Below are 24340 nucleotides of genomic sequence, written 5' to 3'. Positions count from 1 at the left end.
CAAATGATGCATCAAACACAGCAAAATGCATCACAGTTATGACAGGTAATAGTTGTGGTAAACTCAGAAGATTTTTGGAATCATAGGTTCATAGGTTTATACTAGGCTAATGACAATAAGGGTCTTTACAAGCCTAACAGTGCAGTCTAACCAAATTTTGTCCCAGAGTTCCTTGGATATCTATGTGATGGGTCTCTGCTCTGGGCCAATAATCAAGGAGCCTAAATTTTCACCATTGACATAGGTGAGGGACGGTCAATAGGAGAAAAAATGGATATACACAGTATTTTCAGATGCAGTTTTCTGCACAAAGCACAATTTCCCTTAAGAGCACACAGGGAGCACCCTCCAGACCTGGGGTTGGACTCCCTTTCTCTCTCCAGGCCACAAATAAGACTCCACACTGACCACTTTGGAGCTGTATATCCCTGTTTTAAGTAGCTGACACACACACACACACACACACACACACACACACACACACACACACACACACACACACACACACACACACACACACACTGAGAAAGGCAGGCACAGATTTACCAGCTGTGCCCCCACAGCCCAGACAAAGGTAATTACACTGCCACCAGTCAGCTACTCTAAGGCTATACTGAGTAAAATTAATACCAATACAAATGGTAGAGTTCGACAAAAGCAGCAAGGCTTTCAGAAGTAGCCACAGTGTCACTAAAATAAGCATAAATACTCTCAAGATGATGAAAGTATTCTCTAAAAGACCAACAAGAATGAAAGATATAGAAATATTTAATAAGCAATAATAAAACAGAAAACATGAGAATACTGAATATCTAGTTACAATAAATACCAATGTTTCAATCACAGAAGATATGAAAAATAACCCAGTTGGATAAATTCATACAGATGCAGAAAAACTTAACACAGGAGTTCTCCCAAAGCCCCTTTAAGCTTTTGGAATGCCTGCTGTCTACTGTAAATACTCAGCACCATGACCTCTCTATCATGGTAAGGCTTTCATAATGTTAACATGTACACTTTGTGCCCCTGCTTCCTGCCTAGCAGGTTTACCATGTAATTAACATCACTGACCTTCCTTACCACTTCAAATGGTTCCTCCCAAGCTGCCTGCAGCTTATTGTGTCTAATAGGAATGAGCACCATAATCTGCTGTCCCACAGCATACTCTCAGGCTTGAGCATTCCTGTCATATGACCTTTTTCCGCTGTTGAGCTCCTACCAGATTCTCCTGGTCCAAGGCCTTGATCTCCCTAAGCCTTGTCCTCCTGGGCCAAGCCCTTGAGCTCCCTAAGCCTTGGCCTTAGGTTTAGGACATATGCCACAACAAACTCCTTGTGAGATTCCCACTCACCCTTCCACTCATCACGAATCAAAGCTAAAGGCCCCCCTCACTCCATGCCCATACAGCAATTCAAAGGGAGGATTCCTGGGGTACATCTCTGTATGCAAACAGCAGCAAATATTTGTCCCACTCTTTCTTAAACTGGTCTGCAAATGCCTGTAGTGTGGTCTTTAGTGTAGAATTTAACATCTCCATAAGACCATTAGTCTGGGGGTTGTAGGAGGTGGTCTGTAGGTGTTTCACCCCACAGTGCTTCCATAGACAAGCCAACAGGTCTATCATGAAATTGGCACCTCTGTCAGTCAGTATTTCTCTTGGGAAACCTGCCCTGCTGAAAATCTCTTACCAAAGCATTTGCCACCTTCTCTTCCTCAATGGGGGGGGGGGCAGAGCCACCACCTCAGGGTATCTAGTAGCATAATCTACTACCACCAGGATATATTTCTTCCCTGTGGAATTTGGGGTACTCAGAGGCTCCACAATATTCATAGCTACCATCTGAAAAGGCTCTTCAGTCACAGGCAAAGGCATCACAGGAGCTTTGACCTTGTCTCCTGCCTTGCCTACCTTTTAGCACTGCTCATAGGTCCTGCAGTACACTGGCACATCTCTTGCAATCCCAGGCCAATAAAAGTTCTGCATATGTCTGTCGGTACACTTTATGCCTATATGACCTGCAAAAGGAATGCCACTCATGGGCTATGGCTAGAAGTGCCAGACAGTGAGCTTTGGGCACTACCAACTGCTGTATTACTTCACCCTATAGTCCTCCCTCAGGGGTACACTCTCTATACAGTAGCCCTTTGTTCCAGTACATAGACTGCCCTTTTCCTTGAGAATCGGGTGTCTCCTTAACTACCTCCCTTAAGCCTCATAAGGTAGGGTCCAAAAGCTGAGCCTGTCTCAACTCTACCTTTGTGACCCTTCCCAGCTCCCTTTCCACAGGAAGCCTGGAATCTTCTGACAGTGGTGCCTCACTGTCAGCCTGGGTACTACCACTCACCTCTGTCCTTACAGTCACCCAATCCATGTGAACATCAGTACTTACCAGCAGCTGTGGCTCACTTTCAGGCTCACTGCTACAGGGTAGCTACCTCCCTGAAATAGCCACCTCACCAGCCCCAGCTTCAGGTGGGGGGGGGTCTTCCTGGGTCTCCTCCAGGCTACCAGATGCATATGCCTGTCTCCAAGCTGACTGCATGTAACTGCATGCAGACAAGGTAATGCATTATCAAAATCATTCCATATCAAGGCATCTGCAGGGATATCCTTAAACACACCTACCTGCATTGCTTCCTTTTCCACCCTCCCAGTCAAGGTGAAACCTGTCCAAAGGTATCTGGAATGGGGTCCCTCCTAAAGCTCTGACTGGAGTGAGCAAGTACTGCTCCTCTCTAACCACTACAGACTTCACAATGGTTATGTCAGGGGCTGTGCCTCTCTTGCCTGTCTTCTATCCACTAAGATTGGATACAAACTCTGGTGATAGTTTGTTACCCCTGTTGTCTCCAGGTAACTTAACACTGGCATGTTGTTATTCTCACTTGCTGGCTCCCCTCACCTTTTGCTCCATACCTTGCTTCAGTAGACATTTGTATGCTACATGGCCCCTCTGGTTACATTTAAAACATTTAATGCTTGATCCTAGCCATGTACCTGAACTAGTGGATTCCCATGTTACTGGCGGAATTTGTTGGGGTGGTTTAGGCTTCTCACTATAGGTTCCCTTATATCCATGTGCAGCACTGGGTATCCCCTTCTTGTGCAGTAGTGCCCTACTTGCTAAGTAGAGATCCCCTTTTCTTCCCTGCTCATCTGCCACAGTCCTGGTCCTGATGCCAACCAGATGCTCATGCCCTCAGGCAAAATGCTCTGGGCTTGTTCCTTCACCAACAGGTCTGCCAGCCTTTCAAAAGTGGTAACCTGACATCCACTCAACCACCTATAAAAATAAGTGCTTATCTCAGCAATATAATCACATACACTGTCATCTACCTTGCGTTTGTGCTCACAAAACTTTTTTTCTGTAAGCTTCAGGTGTTAACTTGAAACATTCCAATAAACATTGTTTAACTTTATCATAGTTTAAATAGTCAGTGTCAGACAATTTTGAAACAGCAGTTACAGCTTTACCATGGGGTAAGGGGGTCAGGAGTCATACCCAGAGCCCTTGGTCAACATCATACTGTTTATATACTCTTTTAAATATATGAATAAAACTATAAAAATTATCACCTTCTGTAAACTGTGGAAATCTGCTGACCTTTATTGCTTCTGGGTTTGTTATTCCCTTCCCCATTACCTCCATGACTCTGATGAAGGGTCAGCATCTCCTTCTCATGTTGGCACTGTTTCTCCTTTTCTTCAAATGCTGTAGTCTCTCATTCTCTTCAACCTCCAAACACCACCGTCTCTCTCTGCTGATTCTAATTCCAAATGTTTAGCTTCCAGTTCAAGTCCCTTTAACTCCAGATGGGTTTTTAAGTTTTCTGAGGAAAAGATTAACTGTCCTGTTACTGAAGGCTGCATATCCCCATCACTAGACTGGTTGTTGGTCAGTGCTGCAGCTGTAATTAAGGCTGAGATCATTTTCTTCTTTGTCAGGTTGGGATGCACCAGTCCTTTGGCTGCACACACCTTGGCCAACTGGTTCTTTGTCATCCCCCACACATAGTTAAGAATATACCCAAAGCTCATTTCCTTAGATTAAAAAGGATATGTTCCTCCGAATCAGAATATGGGAAGGAAACTGAGGATATGATGAGAGGGGATACAAATATTCTGATGTTATGAAAACATTCAGTTCTACACAAGAGATAGACAGAGCCCAATTGTTGAAATACAAGCCCCAAAAAATCAACAGGAGGTTTACCCAGATTTATTACAAACTTTAGGAATAATACAAAACCTTTTATGGCTCTTGTGTAGAAATACTGGCATATTTTGCTTCTAGATGATGAATAGTGCAATATTTTATGTGCTAAATGTTTGTTTACATTTAGACATGGTAAAATGTTAGGGGGTTGGTTTAACCATTATAAAAACAGCAATGAGACAGGTGTAGTTATGAGACAGTTGTCACTAGGTGGACACTTAGTTAACAGATGCCAACCATGTGGGCATTGTAACAACTGTAAATATGTCCGTAAAACAGAGCACTTTTCATCTTCCAAAACATGTAAGGTTTTTGAGATAAAGGTGTTTGGTAATTGTAATATGGACTGGGTGATATACTTAGCTGCATGTCATTGTTTAGCCTTTTACATTGGGCAGACTTCTCGCCCCCTAAAATTTAGGATTACAGAACATCTAAGTGATATCAGGTGTAAAAAAAATATCTAATGCCTTATATAAATACACTTTAAAACAAAATACAGCTAGGTTCTACTTCATGATTATTGATAAAATCAGTTTCAAGAGAAAAAGTAAAGCAAGATGGCACAGGGTGTTGGATCAAAAAAGAAAAAAGGTTGGATTATTAGCTTGGGAGAGTTATTTCCTCCAGGATTGAATGATTGTTTGAAGAATTTAAAGTTTGATGTTATGGTTATTTTTTTACACTGATGAAGGCTTATGTAGCCGAAACCGGTACGTGAAAATGTAATAAACTGGTTCCATTAAGATAGAGTGATGGCCTGTTTTGTTTTTGTGTTTTTCTTTTGTCAGCTTGCCTTAATCCTCTGCTGACATCTTTGCCTGCTTTCCCTGACTAAACTAAATTAACAAAAATAAATAAAACTGTTGTGAAAATGAAACTCTGTATGTTTACCTTGTGGCTGGTAAGAGTACACACACCTTCAGTGACAACTGCTCACAGGCTACTGAAGCTCAATTAATATCCCACCCAACTGGCACCAATATGTGATGGGTCCCTGCTCTGTGCTAGTAATTAAGGAGCTTCAATCCTCACAATTGACACTGGTGAGGGACAGCCACTAGAAGCAAAAATGGATGCACATAGTATTTTCAGATGCAGCTGTCTGCATCAAGCCAAGTTCTCACAAGAGCACACAGGGTGCACCCTCCTGACCTGTGGCTGGGCTCTGTTTCTCTCTTCAAGCCCCAAACAAGACTCCACACTGACCACTTTGGAGCTCTTTGTCCTTGTTCCAAGTAGCTCTCACACACATGCACACATCTGAGAAAGGCTGGCACAGATTTTTCAGCTGTGCCCCCTCTGCCCAGACTAAGGTAATTATACTGCCATTAGTCAGCTACTCTAAGGATCTTACAAGGGTACTCAATTATACAGAGTAAAATTAATACTAATACAAATGGTAGAGTTTGACCAATGCAGCAAGGCTTTCAGAAGTGGCCACAGTGTCACTGAAATAAGCGTAAGTACTCTCAAGATGTTAAAAGTATTCTCTAAAAGACTAGCCACAATGAAAGGTATAGAAATATTTAATAATAAATAATAAAATAGAAAATATGAGAATACTAAATATCTAGATACAGTAAACACCAGAGTTTCAGTCACAGGAGATATAAAAAATAATACAGATGGATAGATTCATACAGATGCAGAAAAACAATGCTTAACTAATTTCACTATATTTTCCCGACTGACTAAAGAATTACCATTCCCTAAGTTACTTACTACAACAAGGCAAGATGATGAGTCCTGAGTTGCTTCCTACAGCATGACAAGATGAGTTGTAACAATGTGTGAGACATCTGTGAAAGATCTTTCCTGTCAGGTTCAGAAGAACAAAGTGCTGCTGCAAGAGTTCCATCTGGTCACCAGACTCTGGTACAATACACACTGAGAGCTTTGCTAAGATTGGTTGCAGCATCTAAAAGCTATAAAATAATTTAAAAAATGTCCACCTTCCAGAGTAGCAATTGGTTCACCCCTAAGGATAATACAATAAGATGCCTAGTCCTTTTTTTCCCCAGACATTTTGGTATCTGGCTGCAATCAGACCTATAAGATAAAGTCTTTATGGTCTAAACCAATCCATTTAATTTCCAAACTATTTTTCAAAATTAGCTGGATTGAGATTAACCACTACCCTTCCAGAATTCACTATTAAAACACATACATTTAATCAATTATAATAATACTGTCTGTCATACATGTATATCTCTTTTTTGTCTAGCAGGACCCACTGTTGATGCATTTTTTTACACAAACAACTTTACAAATACATTTTTAATACAAGCATCTGTACAAATTAGTGTGACAGTCAAATAACATAAAATTCTTTACAAAACTCCAGCTAACTATGCTGGCATATGCTGCACATGTATTGCCCTACTCTCCCTGGCACAGCTGGGACTATCCATATCATCACAGCCTATGTAATGGGATATGTAATAGAGAGGTAGCTAAGGGTTATGTGAGTGTTTGGGGGAGGGTTATGTTACTTGGGAATTAATTGACTTACTATAGACCTCTGCTCATCTGAGACATGGAGGCTAGATGGGAGTGAATTTGTGATTTCACAACCAGAGTCAAGGTTCCTTTTGAAAAGGGTTAGGGATTAACTCTGCTTCATGTAGAGGGTGAGCTTATTTGTAGCATGGGAATCCTTTAAGGCACTTATCAGTCCCTCCTGCAGGTTCTGTTTATGTCTTAGACAAAGTTCAGGTCCTTGTATCTAGTGTTCTTGGTGCTGTTTGTCTTGAGGATATGCAAGAGATCCATCAGCTGGATCTGAGGATGCCTTATATGCAAGGCATAGATCATCTTTCAATAAACTGTAGGAGACTGAGTTAGGACCTTAAAGAGATCTGTGTAGGACAGGGTATTCACACTTTGGATTCTCCTGGTGAGGAACCTTTGAGGGCTTTCCAACTTTCCAACTACTGCAAGGGTCTGTTTAGGTACATGCCAAAGGATCAGTTTACTCAATGATGGGTCTAATAATGGCTGTATTGAGTGGTACTATTACTTCCTTGGACCTGGATACCATACCCTTGCTTATGAGGTAGGTGACACAGAATGATTTTCTTACTATCTTTGCTAGGTGTTAGTTGAATGCCAGGATACTGTTTGCATATCTTCCCAGATCTTTAACTGTCAGGTCAGCTCTTAGGGCTGTTTTTATTGATGAAGTAATTAGCTTGGGTGGATAATTTTCCTTAGGACTCCATAACGTAGTTTTCATCCATGGCTCACACCAGTCATTTGTTTGTGATAGACCCTCTTGTAGGTTGTATGTGTTGTGGGGGGAATCTATAATAGCTCCCAATTTCAAGTCCTCTATAAACTTGGTTTGACATTAGCCTTGACTTCCAAGAAGTACAGGCCAAACAGGACCAAACCCATCACAGAGCGCTGAGGTACTCTCTGGTGACCGGTCTCCTGGTGGAGATGGTATCACCGATCCTGACTCACTGGGTCCTATCTGTAAGACAACTAGTGATACAGCAAGTAATGTAGGGATTTTTTCCTAGTTGTGAGAGTTTGTGATACCTAAGCGGGGTATTGTATCAAACCCCATGGCCAGGTCAAGGTAAATGGTATGCACCATTTTCCCCCTGGCCATAGTCCTGGTGACCCCCTTGAAGAAGTCTATCAGGTTAAGTAGGCAAGACCTTCCCTTAGCAAAGCCAAACTGGGATGTGTCCAGTGCCTGTAGTTTGCCATTGTTCTTTTTGATCATTTCCATGATAATTTGTTCCATGGCTTTGCATACTAGACTTGTCAGATCAATGGGTTTGTAGTTCCTGGGGTCAGTTGATGGTCCACCTTTATGAAGAGGAAAAACTGTTGTGGCTCTCCAGTCACCCGGCATGTAACCTGTCTTAAGGCTGTAGTTGAAGTATGTTTCAAGTGGTCCTGCTAGTTCATATTTTAGGCTATTTAGGAGGCAATTGGGTATATTGTTGAGGCCCAGTGAAGTGGTATTTATGACCTTAGCGCATCTCCAGGCCCTGATCCCTTTTGATAATTGGGGAGGAATATGCTAGAAGGGATTTCACATGGGATTGTGGAGTAGGGGTGGAGGGTGAAGTTAGAGCTAAATTTATCAGCCAATAGATTTGCTATGTCACCCTAGTCAGTGAAGGTTGTTTCATTTACCACCGGTTCGGCACAGTGCTGAGTATTACCTTTAAGGTTCCTGACACAGATGAAGAAAACCTTGTTATTGTCCTAAGCTGGGGAGGCTATCTTGACTTTGTAGTTGGTCTTTATAAGACCTCTTAATTTCTTGTTTAGTTGAATCAGGGAGCTGTTGCATCTGTAAGAATTGCTCTTTTTAAGTTTAGCCTTGACTTTTTTTCTTTTGATATATAGTCTGTTAATGTAAGCCTTCCACCAGTGTTTGTTTCTGGTGTTAGATCTGGGCTTACTCATGATAGGTACAGCAGCCTCATTGCAGCTATTTACATGTTTGCACAGGGTTTCTGTAAATAATTCTGCATAGGTTGCTGTGTTATTGTGGTTTGGGGGAGATGTGAATTTTGACAAACTGTCGCTTTATAGTAGTTTGCTTTAATATAGATCCTAACTGTTATGGCTTAAGATGCTTTTTTCTGGGTTAATTTTTATTTCAAAGGAGACAACTTTGTGATTCGACTTCACCAATGAAGATGTGACATGGGGTGGTGGGTGCAGAGCTCTCCCATGTTGGTGAGTACTAGGTCCAATATGTTTGATCTTCTTGTTGGAGTGTGCACTTTCTGGTCCAGAGTATTTGCGCTGATAAAGTCCAGGAAATGTTGTACCTGTGAGTTAGAGGCAGTGTACATTTCCAAGTCTATAGAGGGGGAGTTAAAGTGTAAATAAAGGGTATTTGGTTGGATGGTGAGTGTCTTTACTAGATCTAGGTAAGAGTTGTGAGTTTTGTGGGTCAGAGGGTGACCTGTAACTGGCCAGGACATGGTAGAAAACCTTGTCTACAGAGACTTGGACATGGATGAATTGCAGGGCATCATCCTTTTTAATCAACCTAGAGTTGTATGTGCTGCTACCATCGATAAAGATACCTGCACCTTTAGCCCCTGTACATGCTGCTGTTGGTCTACAGGTGTGGAAGGCCTCATTCTGTTAACATTGTCATATTAGTGTATTTATGTTTATATAAATAGAGTAAATACTTTTTTTCCTCTTAGCAATCTTGAAAAATACATTTTCCATTTAAAATGTGCAGTGGGAGAACTTGCTGCTGATGTAGACACTGCACTCCAGCTACCCTCCTTCTCTTTTTACCCCCTTAGCTTTGTTTTCTATGAGAGCATAGACATCTTATCTGAAGATCCTGTCAGCACATCCTAAGGATTTTCTGTGCATTGTTACAGTTTGCATTTTTAAACTATATTACACTTGTCCTTATATTTCTCATCTTTAAACTATATTTTACTTTACATGTCACAGTATGAGATTTCTGGGCCATAACTTTCCCCTCATGTAATAACATTGGAGATACTGGCCTGTTGTCCCTCTCGGTGGCATAATCCAATGTTTTACATTTAAAGTGCAGATATGAAACTAGAATGCTGTTCATGAAGCATTTAGACTGCATTTTAGTAAGGTGAAGCACTTAATTTTCTGTCATAAGAAACATCACATTAATATTAATGTCTGCTTTTGCTAGATCGCAACATTTCTGAAGCAAAAGGAAGCAGTTATTGCTGAACTCTCTGCAGTAGGTATTTGGAGTGGATACACTAGTTTTTACTCAGTGAAACCCCTTTCTGAACTGACTCCCCTTACCTGCCCAGTAGGGAGCTCTTGCACTGCTGTACTCTCCAAATGTCGGCTGCCAGTAAACTTGGGGCTGTGTGGTACAAACTTGCAATCTACGGTTTACAGAAAGAAAACTCAGCCCTTAATGTACGTTTCATTAAAGGCAGCTCCTGACTGATTGTTTGAATTGTATTTTCTTACCTGAGGTTAGAGCTTCTGCTCTACCTCTATTCCAGCTTTTACCTCTTTACTTTCCAGTTTTCATTTTAACCTTCTATTTACAAGCCTTTTTTAAAAAGGTTTTAATAAGTTTATTCATCCTGGTTCTAATTATGAAATTTGTCTGATACCAAGCTATATATTTTCTTTAAATTAATTTCTTGCTGCTGTCTGAGTTCATCATTTACATGACGTGTAAATGCATATCTGTGTATTTTTATGCAAAAACATTTTGCCATGTAATGTACTTCTAGATTTAATAACTAACAACACAGATGTAAGCTTTTCTGGATTTATGATGTCTTTCTGATTGTACATAATTATGCGTTGTCTGGTTTGCTAGTGAAAAGACTCCTCTGACAAACCCATTTACCCAGTTATCAAATTTATAAATAAAATTTTAAATGTATTAAAACAGGTAAGTATTGTGTAGGGACCTATATCCACACATTTATTTAAGTTTAACTCAAAGTGCTGCAGGATCAGTGAGGGAAGTGCAATTTTTATTAGTCTGAATCAGAATGATAGCTCAATAAAACTAAGGATAACATTTTGCAGATCAGCCTTTTTTCGAGTGGCATCTAAATGTCTAATCGTAGAACAGGAAGAAAATGTGAATTTCCAGTTCATTTTTTGTACTTAATTTAGTTGATTTAGTTTGTTTATTTCTACACTGTGGTATGTGTACTGTAAAGCAAATGTTTTTATTTCACCCTTAGATGCCAGTTGCAACAAATAGAAACAAGCAGAACACTAGCCTGATCTCAGATTATGTTTGCTCTGGTCAATATTTTGGTCCATTCCAGTTTAATCAAAATTAGCAGAGATGTTAAGTGAACCAGGAAATGATCCTAGCGAGGAACATACCCATTTAAACCAATTTCAAACATACTGTAACTCCTGTTGATCTGCCCACAGAATGGTAACCAACTGGTGAACTATGAATGGCAAATGCAATTTAGGCACTCACTTTGCTGGAATTATCCTTTTCTGTTGACTGTTTATGACCCCAGTAGGTAGCTATTTAAGTTAAGAAACATGGAGCGTGAAGCCTTAAGCATCATAATGGGAGAGCAAAGCCATCCAGTAAATCCCTTAGTAAGTAAAACTGAAAAGTAATTTTGGATGCTAAGGTTTTAAGCTAAGGAAAACTGGGCTGTCATACATTGGGTGTCAGAAGTCTGTAGTGACCATTTCAATGACCCTACTGCTCTTCAAGCTTGTGACATTTAATGTAAAATCACCATCATTATCTGTTTTGTGAATCTCATAAAACGAACCCCCTCCTTAGGTCTTGAAATAGTTTCTGAAAGTATGTGACCGTGAAATGTAAAATATCAAGGTGTAAATAAACATAATTATATAAATTGTATATTATCATACGGTTAGTTATATAAAGATGTATAAATAAAGACATTTAGAAATTACTATAAAAACAGTTACAATGGATTAAATGATAATGCAGGACACATGTTCTACTACAAAAGGATTCTTATCTAGAAAATGGCAACTGAAAGAGGTGGACTTTGGCATTCATGTGGTACTGAAGCTGTTTATGCTGATATGTTATGCCAATCTGCACTGCCATCTCACACAGCTGTGGGTTTTTATGTACTGGGACACTGCAAAATAAGTATGTGTCAGAAAAATCCAGTTATTCAAAGATCAGAGTTCAGTGGCCAGCATTATTACAGAAAAATGTTCACCAAAATATAACAGTCTGATAAATGCCATCATTTGTGTGATCCTATTCATTCAGAAATGTCTGCACATGGAATTCAGTACTCGATTTTACATACAAAAAGTTCCTTGAAAGATGCTGCTGGTGTGTTACAGATTCAACTACCCGTTGCCAGAACCACTGTTTACCTCACTGCTGTTTTCATTTAAAAAGTTAAACATTTACATTGTGAAATAGCTATCTGAGAAAATCACCAAATGAAAAATAATTATTTAAACACTTGGGAACATATTTTTTTGCAAAACTAATTAAATTTAGCCACATATATGATTGGACATTCCAGCAAGCCATATAACAACTGCAAGAAGTGCACTTAAGTGGTTGTGAAAATTTCAGTATTTGTTTTTCTCACATATTTTTCTCAAGGAAAAATAGTTTAACTAATGAGAAATAGTTCCTTGTATAAACAACAATGGGTGTTTATACTATTATGAATAAACCCACACAAATGTATAATAAAGTAGTATCCACATATGTGCATATACTGCCAGTCGTGTGTGTGTCTATATATAAGTACGTATGTATGTGTGTGTGTGTCTATCTATATATATATATATATATATATATATATATATATATATATATATATATAAATATAAATATAAATATAATAAATATCTATATATTATATTTATATATATATATATATATATATATATATATATATATATATATATACATACATATACATTAAATGTATCATTGTAGTGAGCTGCAATAGATTTCCAGCCTTAGCGGGTAAGACCCAGGGAAAACTGGTCAACGTTTATGAAACTGTCGACAAGTTCATCTAAGACCTTAAGTAATCAAGTACTTATAACTTGTTTAGAAATTGATACTTCTTTATTGAAAATAAAAGATTTTAAATAAATGAGTACTTCCACCCTTAAATGGGCTTCATCGATTTATGCTTCTATATACACACACACATATAAATATATATATCATATATATATATATATATATATATATATATATATATATATATAGATAGATATATATATATATATATATATAGATAGATAGATATGTGTGTGTGTGTGTGTGTGTGTGTATGCGTGTATATATATATATATATATAGTTTGTGAAACGAGAACAGTGCTGGAGGTCATTGCCATATTGCACTTCATTTTGGTTTACTATCTAATATCTATTCAAGACTAAATAAATAAATCCCTCACAAAGAAGTAATACAAAAACTGTTTCAAGATAGATGATATCTAAGCAATAGTTAAAGAACACAGAGAATTTACAGAATAAGCAAGTATTACTAAAAATGCAGGTATTCACATTCATATTTAAATGAATTTGAAACTAAATGCATTCACTGTGCATAGTCATATTCTTATGAGTTTAGTGGTATGCCACAAATTGCTACACAGGAACCTATATGTAACAAATAATGGTGTTCCATACTAGCAAACTAATTTTCATTGTATGTAATGTTTACCACCAACCACACAAATCTCTGTGTCTTGGCTGCCACTTGCTATTCTTCCGTGTCATTCATACATGGAGCTTTGGTTATTTTGTTAGTGTATATTACATAAATAGTGAGTTTTAATTTCAGGCATACAGGTATAAAAAGCACATTACTCAAACACCCAGAAATTCAGACTACAAAAGTATACAAACCATCTGCACTTTTATGATTAAAAATGCATATTTATCTGGACTGTTTGCTAATCTAAATACCTACAGTGAGTTTGTTGCACATTAATTTTACGTTAGAATTTTTATACTCTAGTAAAATGAGCTGAAAATACCTTTGTTGACTGCTTATCCGGACACTGCAGATTCAAGCCTCCGCACTACTTATAACCATTTGGCCTAATTATATTGTTATAGGCTTTTGTGTTTGTCCTTGCTAGTCCCAGAATTCAGTTGCAGTTCATGAAGTCACTGACCTCAGTAAATATTTGCCATGCTAATATTGATTGCGCTCTAAAAATGCAACTTTTCTGTTCTTTGTCCTGTGTTACCTACTTTTGTAGTACTGTGGTCTTCCTTTAGTTTGACAACTTTGAAAACATCTTATTATAAGACATTTTGTTTTCAAAATAATAGGTGGGTATTCATTCTCATATGAAGGCATGCCTTAATCTTATAGAACTGTGTTCCTTTGCCTGATATCAAGACAATATTTAACTCTTATTTCCCATATTTGATCTGGTTATTCTGTAAGGCATTAAAATCACAGTTTTACAGTTTGAAAGTGAGCGCATGCAACTATTACAATGCTCTTCTTAACAAGTTCAGCTAGATCATAGTAACTTTTTCAAAACCCATTTATATTGAAGCATAGAGCTGTCATTTTTGTCAAAGTGACACATGGAGTTACAGACATCCTGACAGTCCTGCAACTTTGGTGTTAGTATATATAAATAAGGGGCCTGTGGGGGGATACCCACATGGAGGAGAGGTGTCCCCTGCAAAATATGTAGGTTGACTTGTTTATTCAGCTTTTATAATGATAAAATGATTTTTTATTTATTGATATTTTTTGAAGTGTTTGATATTTCTCTCTGACAGTTTATTGTAGTAGCTTCATTGAGTTAGAATGTGTCCGAGTGACAAGGATCCTTTAAAAGTATACATTCTTTTTTACCAGAAGCCATGAGTCACATGCATTATGAATAATTGAATCAATAGCATTCAAGTAATAATAATGTATACAATTTTGTATCATTGTCTGGTGTTCACTAATTTTTAATAGTAGAACTATGACAATAAATTTCTCAGCAAACGTATATGTGATTTACTTTTTAGTGGTTTGAGCAACTTCGCTGAGATATCAGGTGAAGCATATTAAGAAAATAATTTCTACCTTCATGTTGCTGTATCTGATGATTACAACATATTTTCATAATTTCTAACTAACCCATATATGATACCTTATTATATATATATATATATATATATATATATATATATATATATATATATATATATATATATATATATAATAGTTATGTTTTATATGTATGATGTATACAAGAGAATGTTATTGAGGTAACTATAGTATGTCAATAAATTTGCTTTGTTATTGGCACTCAATTTGCCAATGTCCTTATGATAATGAATTCATTAATGTACTTCGGTACCTTTAAAACACAGGCACTGATGAGTAAAAATTTAGAACAGTCATGACTAGTAAGAAGTCAGAATATTATTGATTTTTTTTTTTTATGAAAATGTTACTCTGTAGGCTGTCACATCACTGTCTGTAAAAACATCACAATCTCTGTTTATAGTAATGGCTTAAATGTAAACCACTGATAATGTTTATGCTTATGTTAAGAAGAATAAAAAACGGAATGCAATATGTCACTGGAAAAGTAACTTAATTATTGAATCCAGATAAAATAAATGAGAGCACTGAAGAACTCAAAGAGTTTTATTGGAATGTTTACATCGATCTTCCCTCAGGTTAATATATGACATTTAGCCTTACTTTGTGCCGCATTAGTTCACAGGAAAGTGAAAAGAAAAATCTTAACTAATATGTATAAATACGGCAGTGAGCATGTGCATAATACCAACAACTGCCACCAAGTTTTATGTGACACCACAAGGATGTGAGCTCACAATTACCACTACTGCACCCAATTAATATGTGATGATGAAGTAATTAAACCCTTACTACTGTCACTAGATAATATGCAAAGAGTGATTGACTGTAAACGTGACAGTAAATAAACACAGCTGTTTCAGATAATAATAAACAGTCACAACCAAATCACTCCTCATGATCTCATTTATCTTAAACCAAGCCCAGAGACTTACAGTGCAATCTTACCAATGGTAATTGAATCTTGACTAATGACATATCTCCAGTACTAACACCCCTACCCTGTCTTTATAGTAATAATGCCAACATCTAGACCAGCCTAGCTCACCAAGAAAACAGTTACTTGTTAATCTTAAATTCAGTAATTTGACCCTTGATATGGAAGCAATAGCCTGACAATGAAATCTTCAAAAGAAGAAAGCTACAACTGATAAATCACAAAGCTTAGCAACTACTGTTCTGCACGTTAAGAAATCACCAGCCTCAAACTTTTGAAATTGAGTACATTTCTTTCCTTGAAATAAATAAGATGAAGTAGTACATTTTCTCAACAAGCCTTGTAAACATTAATAATTCATTCACTATAATATTATAAAACTGAATACTAAAATTGTTTTCTTGAAATAAATAGAATTATGTAATGTACTTTGTAAAGTCAAATATATAAGCAGCTATAAATTTGCACAAGACAACTTCAAAATAAATGTGTTTAAACAGTCAGGTAGCATATAAAAGATATGTATAGCAGCTTATCTGGACCTCTGAATACTAGTACCAAAACATAGGTTGGCTCATAGGTTCATAGGTTGGTACTAGGCTATCGGCCCTAGGGCCTATGCAAGCCTAGCCATAACAATTCCCTGGATATTTCTTCCCACAATATTTACTTCTCCAGGCCCCTGTCTAGCAGGGCGACTAACATGATCCCCGGGGTGAATTTCCTATCTCCCATCCAATCACCAAGGTTCCTTTTGAAAAGAGGCAAAGAGGTGCTCTGCTTGATATGTATGGGCAGTCTATTCCAGAGTATGGGGAGTCTCTGGGTCAGGAACCTATCCCTCCAGCAGGTTTTGTTCATTGTGATGACAAGGTTTAGATCCCTGGAGCGTGTGGCTCTGAGGGATTGGGATTTCTTTAAGTGGAGCATGTCCAACAGCTCAGGGTTTGACATGGCCTTGTATGTTAAGCAGAGATAGCCTCTGAGTAGACGATATGCCACAGAGTATAGCTGAAGTTTTTTTAGACGGTCAGTATATGGCATCTGCTTTAGGCCTGTGATTCTTTTAGTGAGGTATTTGATTTTCTATTTGTGTTTGACTTGTAAGTCCAAACAGCACTTGCATAGTATCACAGGAAAATGGATTTGAGTGTGAGTTCTACTCAGGAATGGAATCCAGTACTGCAGTTCATATATGGGGTGTTAACTATTTTTTGTCTTAGCTTAAGAAAATCACAGACAGAATTTCTTGTTTATCTTAAACTTGAATGATATGCTTCCTGTTTCCACAGTGTTAAATTGGGGGAGATGAAGTCCAAATAAGGTAATACATTCTTCAAGCTCTTCAGCACTACAGATGTATGAACATTACAGAAATAGATCATTGTAAGGTTTTTGCAGTTTTGCTGCATTTCCACTGAAATTAATAACATCATATGTACAGTTCACATTTTCTACATTCTACATTGTATATGCTGCAAGACCTGCAATAGCCACAGTTTTAATGATACAAATACTACCTTCCTGTGGGTTTTCCTGAAAATAATAGTTACAAGCTTTATTTCGCCCATTATATTTCTCCTCTGATATTAATTATATTAGCTTTATCATTGTGTCTTTTATCAGCATTTCTTTCCCTTTGGAGACCTCAAGTGTGTTTGTTGAGATACCAACAACAAAAGGAAACAAAAGGTGCATTTTAGGTTGCACTATCATGTCCCTTTCTTTTCTTTAAAAAAAAAACACATTTATTGAATTATCACCCATGACATAGGCAAATACACACCTACACATAAGTAAACAAACCATATCACCAAGTACACATCCACAAACATTATGCATTGCGTGTATTGTTCTACACAATATAATCAAAACAACATCACATAAAATGTTCAGTTCCCACCCTCCCCCAAATCTCACTCCTCCTCCAAAACATCCCACTGTATGCACTTTTTCCACAACCCCCATTTCTCTTCATGCAATTTACCCTCTAAAGATCCCATCTCCTATTCTTCCTTCTGTGCCACAACACTCAGTACTTCAAGTATGGCTGGTTTAGACCTTGATCTCCATCCTCCAGCCACCTCCTCAACAGAAGAATCAAACCAAACAAGGCCCCCATCATGTCTAGGCAACTTAGAGCCCATATCCCAACTCAAGAGAATCACGTCCCTACTTAACCCACCAGCATTCCTGAGATCATACCCACCCTGCAGGGAAGCCCTAAATTCTGCCAACTCACCACACTCTGAAAACACATGCTCCCCAGTACCTCTCCCCTGTCCACCCCACCTCCAACATCCACCCAAGGAAAACCTTCCCAAGGTCCACCTGGAATACAAAAGCACCCTTGTTAACACTTCTAGGCAAAAATCCCAAATCTTCCACACCCCACTATATACATAAGAGCTAGAAACCTTGTCTCTTTTCTTGATAATCTGTCTACATTTCCTTTACTGACAACATTGTGGTTTTGGATTGTCATATCGTGTAATCTATACAGATTACTGTAATCTCAGACTGAATCTAAAAAGCTTGTTATTTTGCCAACTGACTCCATATAACAACATTAAGAAATAGTAATGTAATAATTACTGCAATGTTTGCAATATGTGTAGCGTTAAATGTTTTAGTAAGTGCACATTATTCCCAAACATTATTTTTTCCACAGCTACACATGATGTTTCCCTTGGTTGAAGCTTATGATTGAGGTGGCTCTATGTTATAATATCAAACTGACATACTATTAAACGGCAGAATATCACTGCACAAAATATTGAACCAGTATTTACCTCCTTAACACCTATGCGGTGTGGGATGTCACACCCCTAGAAGCCTACACACACCTTGACTTCCAGAACATTTTTTAAAAAATAAACTTAAAAAGCATACGATAAACAAATGTAAATAAATTGTGAACAATAAAGGCCATTAAAACTGTACAAATAGCATTATCAGTAAGAATTATTCTTTACAGTGATATCAGTGCATTCATAGTCTTTTCTGTAAAGTCTGCAGTAAATTATAATGCACACAACATCCAAATTATTTTTTTTTCTAAACTTTCACAAAAATGTTCATATCTTGAAAATTATACAACCTAGACATATATTGTTTGAACATTTTTTGTTAACCAGACATGAACCTTCACATGACAGCAAGAAATTCCTCGATAAGTGCATGTGTATTGCGATATTTGCAGAAATATGAAAATATATGTTTAATTGTATAAATAGCAATACAAATAATACTGGATATATCTCAAGGTATATAATTAGCAGTGTAAATATTAAACATAGTTTTGTTCAACAAAATCTAAGATTTCACCTAATGTCATTCAGCGGTTTGTAAGTCATTTGGTTTTTGATGTATTAAGTACATATGGAAATATTGCTTATTTTCAGAATTACTAGTAAACAACTAGCAATGTTCCAGTAGAGTATGAAATAAACCAACACTTTCACTTAATTGTCCTGTCCCTCACATTGGTGTTTCACAACACACACCCCTCAATAAAATATCAAAACATGAACAATAAGTCTCAAACAAATTAATTTTGCACTGCAGAACATGTTAGACTAATAGTCTTAGTGTCATTTTGTTAGTAACTCCTTGTCCTTCCTATTACTGCCCATTCTTATCTGGTAGGGATGCCAGACTCCAAAAAGTTCTGGATGCCATAAGGAGGTATGGGTGTGACCTGTAAGTATACAAAAAAGGTGTTTTAGGCTTGAGTGAGTTAATAAAAAAGACACCAATACAAAAAAAGAAACAGTTTTATAGGGAGACAAGTTCCCAGCACCCCTCCATGCCCAAGTATATTATATATTTCAACTCCGAGATCACGCCCCACTGGGGAAAGGGAAAACACCTGATACCAAGAAATACTGGCTTTTCATTAAAAAGCTGGTTCATTATTTTGTCTGGCAATATTCTCTTATTCAGTATTATAGCAGTTCAGTATTACAGCAGCAACCTGATTGAGGGTCTGTGTTGCAATATTTAACTTCCATATCAAATGGCAGAATCTGACTGCGAAAAATATCAAATCGATTTTAATTGAAAATCTGCCAGCACAAAAGGAAGTTATTTTCCCTTTAAAGAATTTGGCTCATTACAGCTCCGATATCATCATAGCTAGTACAGGGTGCCCACTCAAGTTTTCCTTGACCCTTTGGAATTCCTCCTCACAACCCAGGAGTAAAGATAGTTTTATCTGCCCAGTAATTTCAGGTAAGTTCCATGAGTTGAGTGGCTGTAATGAGGGACAAACTTTCTGTCAAACAAAAGTCCTTTTGCCTGATTTTATACCCTCAGGCTGTCATTATTCTGTCATAGCAGAACCGTTGTTGCTGTTGTGTTTGTGCTAAGTGCTCTTATATCAGTCTCATGGGCTCCCTAACTTTAGACCTGAAATTCAGCATTAACTCCATAACAGACTCATTGCTGTTATTATATCCACCCTCTCACTCATTATTAAGTATAGAGGCTTGTCACCCTGTGGCCATAAACTGTCTCAAATGCTGAAAAGCCTGTGGATTCCTCTGATAGCTCTTTATATGAACACAGCAGAAGGGGTAGAAATTTGTCCCACTACCATTTAAATGGATCTGTAATTGCTCTCAACATGGTCTTAACAATAAAGTCAAATCTCTCCACCAGACCATTTGATTGAGGATGACACATAGTAGTTTTTAATAGAGTATTCCAAAATACTTTCACAAACAGGTCTGTTGATTTGGCATAAATTATCCCCTATGCCCATAAATATTGCCTGGGGAAAACACTCCCTCCTGGAAAACTCTAACAAAGCACTTAGTACCTTTTTATTTATTTATTATTTTATTTATTTATTTCACATTTGTTAACTGGGAAAGTCCACTGCACACTGGTCACTGCTCCTTTTTCAGTGGAGGCCTGGGGAGAAAAGTTCCACAAAATAACAAAGTACAAAGTTGTTTTAGTAATACATAATAGTGTCAAGAAAGAAAACAGTATATATTATAATTGTGAGTATTCACAGAAAGAATCCATCATTTACAGGTAGATACAAGTAAGCAATAATGGTATATACAGATATATAAGTTAGTTTAAAAAGACAAGTATTGTAATGTAGGAGTCCAAATTCTACCCATTATACAAAGACATGAGCTATTACCCCTCTTAGACTGAGTAAGACAGTGAAAATGACAGCAGGACTATCCTAGATCAGGACAAGGGCAGAGCCAAGTAGCTGTAAAGTGTGTTCTTAGTGACTTTTTAAACAAGGATATTGATGTTATGGAAGTTATGGGTGGTGGTAAAGAGTTCCATATTTTGGACACAAAATTAGAAAAGAGCGAATCACCTGCTGTGTTGTTGGGTTTAGTAACTTCTAGAAGGAATTTATTGCTAGAGTGGAGAGTCATTTTGCTAGAGTAAGGTTGAAGTAGGTTTTGCAGTGAGGGGGTTTTCTGAGGATGATGCAGGATTTTATGAGCTAACATCAGTTGATTGTGCTGCAAGAGATGGGGAAATTCTAGCCAGTTTAAAGCTGTGCAAAGGTGTGTTTCATAAGGTGAGTCAGAGGCAAGCCTGGCAATTTTATTGTAGCAGGATTCTAATTTTGCTAAATCAGTCCTTTTGAGATTGGTAAGGATAGGGGAGGTGTACAGTAGGGTGGAGATGGGATGGGTAAATGATATAGTGGTTTTTGCTTTAATAGAGGTGAAATCTGGATTCATTGTAAGTAGTGCCATAGTATAACACCACCAAGATATACTTCAAACCTGCGGTACTTCAGATACAAAATGGCCCTACAGTACCCATTTCAATGCTCTGAAAGGGTTCCTCAGTAACAGGTAAAAGCAACAAAGCAGTCTTAGCTTGACTAAAGTGGGTCACTGCAGGGGTTATTGGAAGGAGTGATGTAGGACGGGAAGTTACTATAAAGATGTTAAGTTTTCTAGTGGGAGTATACCACTGAAGACATTTTAAGGGATGGGCAGCAGTCACATATATGAAAAACTGTATGTACTGTTTTGAGTTGACAGTAGCTGAAGCAATTTGGCTATTCTAGCCAAGTGATTTATTTTATGGTGGTGCATTGGTGGGTTCCATTGTTTACTTTATTAGTGAACGTAGATATTTATTGTAGCACTGCTCATATTTTGCAAGCTGGATTGAATGCAAATTTCTGAAGTGCATGGGAAGTAAGGAAGCATTTGCTGTCCATTTGTGAGAGCATGGTCTTAAGCAGGATTTTGCCCTGTATAGCAGTCCAAATTTTTGGACTGTTTTTCTGCTCACCTATTGGGTGCAGAAATCTAAGTATCAGATTTCATCACTGACGACCCCTAAGAATTTTGCATGGGAAACAGATTCGGTGGTAATACTATTGGAGGATAGAAATGCAAGGTTAGTTTTCCATCAGAGTTTGTTTTCGGGGTAAATAAAATTGCCTTTTTTGTGATTTAATACAAAGTTAGTCTGTCTGAGGCAAGCGTCAATGGAGGTGAAGGACAGTTGGGTGATGTTTTGAAGTTCATGGATTGTTTTGGCAGTGCAGATAATGGCTGAATTGTCGGCATAGTGGTTAAGGACTAATTGGAGGCAAGAAGAAGGTCATTGATAAATATGTTGAAAAGTAGGCTCAAATATTGAGCTTTAAGGGTTTCCAACTCATATTGGAAGGAAAGGGGGATTTGGATTGTTGCTATTTTACACTTTGGGTCCTGTTAGTGAAGTTGGTACTAAGCCACTCTAAGGCTGAGGAGAAGACACCAAGAAATGAGACCTGGCTTAGTGTTAAGGTAAAAAATATCAAGACAAGCAAACAAAATATCTGGTTATACAAATTATAGTATTTATTCCAAATCACAGCTCATGATAGGGACCAAGACATTTCTAACATGATCCCACAGAACTTTGGCAAAACAACCCTTTTTCTACCTTAATTGACATTAGATGTAATATTTGGCACACACAGTCCCTCTAATATCTTTGTTGCTTTCATAGTACTACTGCATCTCTAATAATCCATACAGCTATTTCCTCCCTTAATTTAATTTAGTAACAAAGCTACAGAATTTGCCTAATACTGAGAGGAAACAAATGCCAGCTGCTTTGCTGTCGATTACAATAACAGGAACAGGAATGTAACATTTCATCTCATGCTGCAGTTAGTGTCTGAAAGCTTTTCTAAGCATTCAGAATTACAGAATACAAAAAGAACTAACATTAAGTTCTCTAATATGTTTTCTCTATTCCCACTATAGTAGTTTGTAGTGAAAGATTTTTTTAAGTCGAGGAAGACTGATGTGATAACACAAGGTAATTGGCATTTCTGTTTATGAATTAGGATAAGAAAAGATTAATGAGCAGTGTAATTGCTGTGTGAGGGGAAAAATCCATATTTGGCTGGGAAGAAAAGGTTACTTGAAAGATAATTTAGTAGTTGAGAGTGGATATATTTCTCAAGGATCTTAGACAAAGGGGAGGTACAGGACTGGGTCATACCTCTCAACCTGGAAACATCAAAAATCTGGACAAGGGCCGTGAAAAATAGGTACAAATCTGTATGCTGATTAACATCTAATTTGCATACATAATTACATAACCAGCCCACTCCAATGGAATTGTGGGATACAAACTTTCAAACACAAACTGAAGAACAGACAACCAAAATATGGCACCAGCGTCCCCCTGCAGCCATTCCAATGTCCCATTACATGTCTATTTCTCCCCATTTAGCATAAACATTAATGTGTGCATACTGCTTTACTTCTACAGTGATTATTTGGATTTTATTTTTACATTTTGCAGCACATCAATGCACAAACACTAACAGACATCTGATAAACAAAACAATACTGTCTCACAATGAAAATAGACTTGGCATTAAAACTTCTTTGCCCTTGCAACTCACATTCATTGAAACAGCATTAAAACCTACACCTCATCCAAAGAAAATGCATCTGGCCAGTGGTGGATAAAGATTACCTTTGGACTGTTTTCAAATCATTGGCCTCTTGCACACAAAACAAGAAACATACATGTGTTATTTTCTTTGATATACACCTTCCTGACTTTATTAAGTTATATTCCTTGTATAATACAGCAAACCTGTTAGACAGAGCACATTTTAAATTTATTGTTTGAACATTTTTCCAGTAGGCTGTACTGTAGGCAATGAAAGAAAATGCATGAACCAATAATTACAAAACTGCCCAATTCAAAATATTTCCATCATAAAACTCTACTTCCACACCCAAACTATAAACAGAATGACAGTAGTGTATCTTGCACAGCTTCTCACACTTATTTTCAATTTCAGTTTGTTTTGCGGGGGAGGTGCAAAAGGTCAAAAACCAGGGACACATTTTAAACATTGCTTGTATAATTTTGGAAAGTTGTTAGAATAAAATGTTGTTTTACCACCATGCAAGTTACTGGTAAGTTTTGAACCCAGAACACTATACACTACAGTCAGTGCAACATACCACTAAGCTAAATCAGCAGTTTAAACAGCAGGAAGACTGAAACTTAATGGCTATCATTTAGTGAATTCAGTTCTCACTTCTCACCATAGGTCTCAACCTCTTAGCACAAAAAAAAATCAGACCATAGATGA

The 24340-nt window shown here is 37.5% G+C and overlaps 1 protein-coding gene across 1 annotated transcript in view; it reads right to left on the bottom strand.

The window, feature by feature from the left end:
• Positions 1-13802, bottom strand: part of LOC122806222 (complement receptor type 1-like) — a 424151-nt gene extending 410349 nt beyond the window's left edge. The window contains exon 1 of the mRNA XM_044076465.1: positions 13708-13802. The gene's annotated coding sequence lies outside the window, so the exon portion shown is untranslated. The remainder of the gene's footprint in view (positions 1-13707) is intronic.
• Between the last annotated feature and the right edge of the window lie 10538 nt (positions 13803-24340).

This window comes from Protopterus annectens, chromosome 7.part0 (assembly GCF_019279795.1).
Source record: "Protopterus annectens isolate FY-2018-M chromosome 7.part0, PAN1.0, whole genome shotgun sequence".
Classification (NCBI taxonomy): Eukaryota; Metazoa; Chordata; order Ceratodontiformes; family Protopteridae; genus Protopterus; species Protopterus annectens.
The sequence above is the reverse complement of the archived record's forward strand: the minus strand, read 5'-3'. Positions and strand labels throughout refer to the sequence as shown.